Raw genomic sequence first — 8,321 nt, forward strand, 5'->3', positions numbered from 1 at the left:
CCTTTGAAAAGAAAAATAGCTTTTCCCTTTCCTTATGAAAGCCAACAATACCCGGAGTGAGGCAGCTGGATCCTCCAGGATTTATGGGCTTTTCTCTCGCTTTCATGAAAGCAGGTGCCTTTGGGACCTCCATTGTCCCAGCCCGCAACTAATAATAGGACTTTTTGCAATGCAAGATCCCTGCTCCGAGCTCCCAGATACCTCGGCCGGAGGAGCCACGAGGTGTGCCCAGGCTGGCTGAGGAGGAAAGCTCTCACCGCGGGGACAGTTTAGGCACGGGGCTCTAAAGCAAAGAATGGCAGCTGGCGGGCAGTGGCCGGGCGGAGCCTGCAGCCGCAGCAGGGAGGGCCCCGTCCCGCAGCCCCTGCAGGGCCCGGGGGTGCGGGAAGGTGTGCGGCCGCCCCCGCGCCCTGCCCCACCCAGCCCGGCCGGCCCTCCGCGCCCCGCCACAAAGCACACTGCCCCTATTCTTTCGGCCTTTGTAGCCATATGGCAAATCCATGTAGACACAGCCAACATCCATTTATTCAGGCACATAATGTCCCGCAACAGGGAACAATTGGAACTTTGTTTGCTTCTATTATTGATGCGAATGGGCGACAGAGAGAGAGAGAGAGAGAAAAAAAATCATTTAACTATAAGAGATATCCAGCTAATTATGAACCATATGTGCCTATAGTTTCAAAGCAATCCAATGAAGTTCATTTTAGATCTAGACTACTTTATTAGTACGGAAGACAGATGTCTCAACAGTACATGCATCAGAGGAAACCATGTAAAGAAGTTCTTGAAATATTTAACTAGGACTCATTCATTGTCAGAGGGGCTTTAAAGTGCCCTTTATCATGAGAATGCATAGGCAGAAGCAGAGGGAGGCTGCCGGTTGTTACCGCCAACCCACTTACCCCTTAGCGCTAAATCCCGAATTCCACTTTGGATTTGACGACAGGAATATTTTTGGAAAGGATTCAAAATATCAGGGGTCTTGAAGGACTGAGCTTGCTGCTCATTACAGCCACAAAAAGTCAGGTCATTATTTGAACTGCCTTAATCCCAGACTGAAATCAGCTATGCAATTAGAGGAATAATCTACTCCAAAATCACCAGCGCTCCCTCTCCCAAGGAGCGGAACCGTGCATTTGGAGCACGGCTACTGCAGTTCCTCCCTGCCCCTAGAGAGACCAAGACAGGAGCATTAACGATACTGGACCTCCTGAAATTTTTCATACAAGCATCTCTCGATGTGAATGGTGGTAGACACCTGAAGGGAAAGGGTGCTGAAGAAAGGCTGGAAGGGAAACTTGGCGGGAGGAAGTTTTTCAGATTTTTTAAAATTTTTTTTTTTTAGGGAATGCAATTATCAGCAAACAATCTTGGCAAAAAGGTATCTTTATGAGCTCAGCAACATCCACCAGTAATTAAGCCACTTCAGTTAGATGAATGCAACATATGGTTGACGCTGGGAATCATTCTCCTTCCTAGCCACAACTTTTCTTTCTGGGCCAAAACTTGTTCTATTATCACTTAAAATAAACAGAAAGCTGCTTTCCACTTCTTCAGCAAATATTTGTTGCTAATGAGCAGGAGGTGGATGTAACAGGCTGGGAAAAAAAAACCCCATAATTTTTAAAGATTAATTTCTTATGTTTTGATACAGAAATAAAAAATTCATTTGCCATGAGTTGTGATTGCTTGCTAGGATAACTGCACAGGGAGATTCATCTGAAGGATCCACAGAGAGAGACACAAATTGGGTTGACCATTTTAAAGCAGAGAAACAGATATGAAGAGCAGTAGCATTTATACAAACATATATATAGACAAGAAATAACTAAACAGGGAGCATAAAGTAATTCATCAGGGAACAGGGTTTTTTTCAGCTACATTGTCACCTATTGCTACAGGATACAATTAAAATGGTTTTCCAATGTCTTCCCCTACTGTACCTGCTCAGAAATGTTACTCTTAACATTTATTTTTGGAACAGAGTGAGCCGAAACACAAACCGGAAGTCTTCACCTAAGACGAAAGGATGGCATTGTATCTGACTCTCAGAGGATGGAGAAGAATCAAGTATCTTCTCCCCACACACATAGTATCTAATAGTGAAGACCACACAAACTCTTTTCAGTGTGGTGCAATACCCAGTGGAAAGTTCTTCATGTTTTGGTTTATTCTGTTATTTTTTAAACCAAGGGGGATTTTTAGCCATGTGTTTCCAAGAAACCTTGGTTGAAACAGTTTTTTGGGGAAAAAAAGAGAATGAAAGATGCCAAAACAGTTAGATGAGTTGTGCAGAATGTAAGAGCCCTGAATCAGGCCCTGCTGAGACAAAAAAATAGAACTCTTTTAGACACAGAAAAAACTAAATCTCAGATCCACTTTCTGCAATCCACATGGCCAAGCCTCTGCCCCGGGAAAACCTGTGGTCTCGCATCTGTATCTGTGGTGTCAGTCATGTGAGCCACAGGCTACAGGATGGGGATCAGGGAGAGGGAATGGGAGGTTGGGGAGGCAGCTCTAGAAGACACCTAGGACGGGGATAACAAGGCATGGGTGGAGCAGAAGTATGGCTGGAGTACACTGGAAGAGGCTGGGCAGAGGACACAAAATTCTACTGGTGTGCACTAAGGGAGGGAGAGAAGGGAACAGGATACAACATTTATACCCTGTACATTCCTTCAGAGGCTGCCTGGCCCCAGCACATCTCTGCTGTCAGCAAACACCCATGAAACTCATCCAGTAACATCTTATCCCTCCCCTGAAGTCATTTACAGATGGGTACTAACAATAATCTCCTCTTTTCTGTTCCTGTGTCCCAGGTCAGTGTGGGATCTAAAACTGCTCCAGACTTGCTGAGGAGTCAGCAGGTTTCATTCACATCACCACAAGACTACTCACTCTCCACTACCAGAATTGCTTTAGTCTGCTTGATACCCCCTGTCATACACATTACACCTGTATTACACAGAGAAGGAGGATTGGGAAAAAAAATCCTCAAGTTTTGGAGGTGCCCAAGCTGTCTGTACAATTTCAACCCAGATCTTTTGCTCCCAGGGCATTTTCACAGCTATGCACACCATTTTTCTCCCAGGACACACAGTACCCAATTTACCCACTGCTTTACTTCACAGAATGAATCTGGGGCATACAGCAAAGGTGAAACTTCTGGATAAACTCCTGCCAGAGAAAGCAAAGCAAGGGGCTAAAGGATGCTTTCATGTTTAATCCAATGCCAACACTTGAATGCAGGCTTTTATTCTCCAGAGAACAGTTGGCTCCTCCTGACCTGTTCCTGCAACAGAGGCTTTGTGCAGTACAGGGCCAGGTGCTTCAAGTTTTCATAAGCAGCCACTAATTGTGCCCAGGTTTGTTGGGCAGCTGATACGAGCTGCTGGGGTCTGACTTGTGAAAGTGCTGAGCATCCACAGCTGCAAGCCAGGGTCACAGCGCCTGGCTCTGCATGTGGTTTTGGCCAGACTAAGCTCATGGTTTGAAAAGCAACAGCCATGGGCTACCTTGGACCAACACTCCAAATTAATTATTAGCTCCCATCTCTTTATTTGTCTCCCCATCGTTTAACGGGGATAATAACACTCATCACTTATATTTTGATCCATTAATGTTTGGAAAGCGCTGGGTTACTACCGTGAGCAGCACTGTATAAATCTGGTGGGGACATTAATAATGTCTTTGAGCAGGGTTTGAATAGTGCCCAGTTAATAAGACGTTAGCTCCATCCATTGAATGTCGAGAAAAACAAAATTGAGCAACTGCTCATTAAAGCGAGCACCGTTCTCTCTGTGCACTCAATGCGATCATTTAATTAAAAGATTTTATCATCATGCACAGACACAAGGGGGCAGAGCCAAGGCCCTGTCTTCCCTCATCCTCGCCTGCTCCGCATCAAATCACACCAGAGTATTTCTTGGATGTAAACTACAATAAGAACCTAAAAAACTTTCTTTTTTTTCTTTTTTTTCTTTTTTTTTTTTTTTTCCCCCCAAGCCCCTGCGCTAACAGAAATCACTGCCTGAGCTTTGACAAGCTAGATCTTTTATTCCCTGCTTTTCACCCCCCCAGTCCCACCCTCACCCTGCTGACCACTTGCCGGACTCCTCCCTCCGCCCCAGCCTGTGGTCTCCACCGTCCTTGACACCGCAACAAGCCTAGGAAATCGCCTCTATGCCTGGCTATGAGGTGGGGGGAAGGAGAAGAGTTTTTCAGAGCCGGAAGATGCTTTGTTTGGGGCTGGTTTTGAGTTATATTGGATTAGAGGAACACGAGCACGCAGCTCCTCTTGCACGCCGCTCTCTGCAGGGGCTGATGGCAATAAACGTGCGAACCCTTCACTTCAAAAACCAACAAATGGAACCAAAATCCCCAAGAATACATCCCACCACTGAATGTGTTTTACATGAAAGTTCTGAGGAAAAGTCCCTGTTTGGGTCACATCAAGCAGCCTTAGACTTACTGGGAACTGAGGTTTAGAGCAATTTATTCTGGAAAACAATGAGCACGAATTAAGTTGTTCTCATACATTTGGTAATTGGTTTAGCAAAGCCAGCTTTTCTTAGGACCTTCAGTCAAGATGTTTTCAAACATGGATCTAGTTAACATCACTTCAGTTTTGCTGGTGCAGTACAGCATTCCATCTGCTGACTGGTGATCCCAAAAGCTTTGGATTTTTTTTTGTTTGTTTGTTTTTGGTTTTGTTTTTCTTTCACCTAGATGAGCGAGCAGGACTGGGAATACTGGCCCCTGGTTCTGTATTTTATTCTGTACATCAGGAAGCAAAACCTGTTTCTTTTTCCTGCTGACTGAGGGACTCCAGATACATATCCCTTCAAAGGAGGAAGCCCAACTTTTTATGCCAAGAGCAAGCTTTTAGGAGATCCTATGACCAGGTTTTCTGGTTGGAGAGCTGTAAGAGCCGATGCAGTGGTACCCACACCTCTGCCTTCCTAGAGTCTCACCCTTCTTCTCCAAAACATACAGGATTTCCACACCACCCTAGGCAGCACGAGCGAGGAGCCCAGGGAATGCAGCTCCCTGGACGTTACAGGGGAACGCACATTTCATTTGAATTGAGATGGCAAAAGGCACCTGCCTGACGCAAAATCTGCTCCTCTGCCAAACTGCACATTCCCCCTGCAGCTCCCAGTCCATGAGCGGTGGGGCAGGGCGGGGGGAGAGGGGGGACACCCCGCAGCTTTCTCCCCACCAGCACAACTGCTGGGCTGGGCGCTCCCCGCAGCAAGGGCCAGGCACAGCCTTTCTGCTGCGTAAATAAAATAAAAGCAGCCGTCCGTGTTTGCTCTCGGGTCCGCAGCACAGCCCCGAGCAGCAGCGGCCACCTCTGCGGGGGGATACAACAGGAGATCTGGGGGTCATTTCCATAACAATCGCTGTTAGCAAACACCCATAAAACACAGCGGGCAAAGACACCTTATCAGAAGGAGTTAGCTGCAAATTAAAAGAAGTGCTTGTTGATTTGGCTTTTGTGCCTGTCTGCAGGATTTCGAGGGCTTGGTACAAAAATTCTCTTTGACCACGCTAGGTTAAAAATAATAGTACCAATTTAATTTAAAAGCTTTTAACAAGCAGAGAGAAAATACAGAATTTATATATGAAGAATTTATATATGAACTTCCTATCAGATGAAGGACATTGGTGGGGGGGACGACGGAGGGGAAGGAAAAGAAAAAGGAAGAGAATAAAACTTTCCCGATTATCATATTTCCTTGAAATTCAGCTATGCAGAACCGGAATAATTACAGACTTAGCAGAAATATTGCAAAATGTCGGCACGGAAGGGGCTTTTTTTTCTTGACCCTGCGGAATATAATGGGAGATAAAGAGATTGACCATTTTGGGAGGAGGATGCCTTCATTTCTCGACGTGACTGTAGATTATTTCGGCTTCAGGAGACAAGAATGTCCCTTTAACATCTGACCTGGCCTTTATTTAAGAGCAGCACTTCACGGTTCAGGAAAGACAGACAATTTTCTAATTCCCAGCTCTGCTGGAGGCTGAGGCAGCAACTTCCAGACAGGACACCTGCTAACACTAGAGAAATGGCATTATTATGTCTACAAGTTTACAAATCTGAGGATCAAAAAGCCTTTGCTTCTGCTGCTACTCCACAGGCCAAGGACGACGACTTCTTCAAAACAGAGTTCCACAGAGTTTTTTTCTTCCCCCCTCCAAGAAATGGTTTCTTTTCACTTTGAGCAGATCAGTTTCCACGTGAAAAAGTCAATAGTCAAAGAGTTTCCTAAGTTTCATTGGTGTGTAGCAGAAAGGGGATTAGACCTGGGGCCTTTTTACTGGCAAGCCTTTAAGCAAATAAATGTTCTTGAATTCTTAGAGAAACAAACCTAACTTAAACAAAAATCCAGAATATATGGGATTTGCCTCTCCCCAACACAAATGTAAGAGAGAAAGACACACATAAATAATTACTAAAGATTTGAGGGATACTAGAGTTAAATCTTTTTCTACTGTAATTTTGCTTTTATTTTTACTAGTTAACCAGAAGAGAATGGCTGCTTCCATACGTTCACAATGAGCTACTTATAGAAACTAGTGTAATGCAATATCAGAAATAATAGAATTATTAGGGTAATACAATATAATAAATAAGTATTAGAATAATGCAATAATTAATTTTTAACAGATCAATCGTGACTTCCCAGCACTGAAAGAGGCAAAAAACAGATGGCATGCATATTCCCCTCCTTCCTTCAGAACCCTACCTGGTAGGCAAAGGCACTACTTAATTACTTCACACCTAAAAGTCCTAAAGCTGAAGCTGTGGTTTATCTTTTGGGGCACAATCAGCCGCAATTGACAATGATTTTTTCAAAGGGTGTTTTTCTTAAGCTCCAAAAATCAGAATAGATGGGTAATTCAAAACCCAAATATTCAAAGTGTGTGTATGTGTGATACATACATATATATGTGTGTGTATATGCATATATAAAATTCATATTGACAGCCAACTGCTGCTGCAGAGCTACTCCCCCAGCCTGCAGACACAGATCCAGGTGTCTGTGCCAGCCATTTATGTAACACCTGGATCAGTGTTTGCAGGCTGGCCTTAATTAAGCCAGAAAACTAAGGAGAACTCAAGCAATGCAGTTGGTCACCATGATCCAACATCAGTGAGTAAACGTCAGCATCTTGCTGTAACAAAACAAATAATTTGGGAAAAATCAAGTGTAGGTTTGTGACTGCACAGAAAATGATAAGCTGTCTGTTGAGTTTGCTTGTCTGCACCATTAAATAGTTCTAAAACTTTTCAGACATTAATTTCCTTTTCCCACTGGGTACCTTTGTGAGCCCAGATTTCAGTGCTCACCTGTTCCAGCTCGTGATGGTGACACCTCTGATTTCACTATGAGCCATCCTACAGCTCTACCCCTGCACACCCCTGGCCTTGGTCCATCTGGAAATCTTAGTGGTGCCTTAAAGCACATCCAACCCCACCAGCAACTGGGACAGATCCTTGGGCCTTTCCTACTGCTGAGGGATTTGCTGCAGAGCACAATTCCAAACCCAGTGCCACCCAAAATGTAGAAGTGCCTTAAAATTCTTGTCTGTCTTGTCAAGACTTCTTCTGGCTGAACACTCAGGAGCCAAACCCACTCCTATCCCAGGGGCAAAATCACCCTGCCGTTGGGTGAAGAAGAGCAGCATTCCCCCCAGGTTACATGTACCCACAAAATACCCACAAAAGGGAGTAGCCCAGACCCAGGGCTTACCCCATGCAGCAGCAGCCGGCTGCATGAGAAGGGCTCCGGGCTTCATCTTGGGCAGCTGCTGCATGCACTGAGTAGCTGTCTTTAAGGCGAGGAAAAAAACCCACTTTTGCTCTTTTGGCACTCTTTTCCTTGTTGAGAGCAAGCATTTCAGTGCGAGCATTTTAAAGGCATTTCAAAGGTTCCAGACTCCATTTGAGGACAAGTTCATCCTACTAAAACTAAGTGACACCCCCGAAGAAGAGGGCACACCTCTCTCAGCATCTCTTGCCGACCTGCTTTTGGTGGCTCTCCTGTCCCCACCACACGTTTGGAGGTAACTGGGTTCCCCCAGGAGGGTTCTACACTCTCTGGTGCCAGCGGCTGCCCTCCTGTACCCTGCAGTCCCCATCCCCACCCTCACAGACCCAGACCTGTGGTGGCACCCACTCCCCACCTCCCATCTAGATCAAATTCAAAGACCAAAGGCTTGCTCTTTTGAAAGAAAGTTTGAAAAAGAGAGAAAACATTTATTTTCACGGCAAAGCCAGCCTTATGACCCCTCCGATGGCAAGATGC

Source organism: Cyanistes caeruleus, chromosome 6 (assembly GCF_971803275.1).
Source record: "Cyanistes caeruleus chromosome 6, bCyaCae1.hap1.1, whole genome shotgun sequence".
Taxonomy (NCBI): Eukaryota; Metazoa; Chordata; class Aves; order Passeriformes; family Paridae; genus Cyanistes; species Cyanistes caeruleus.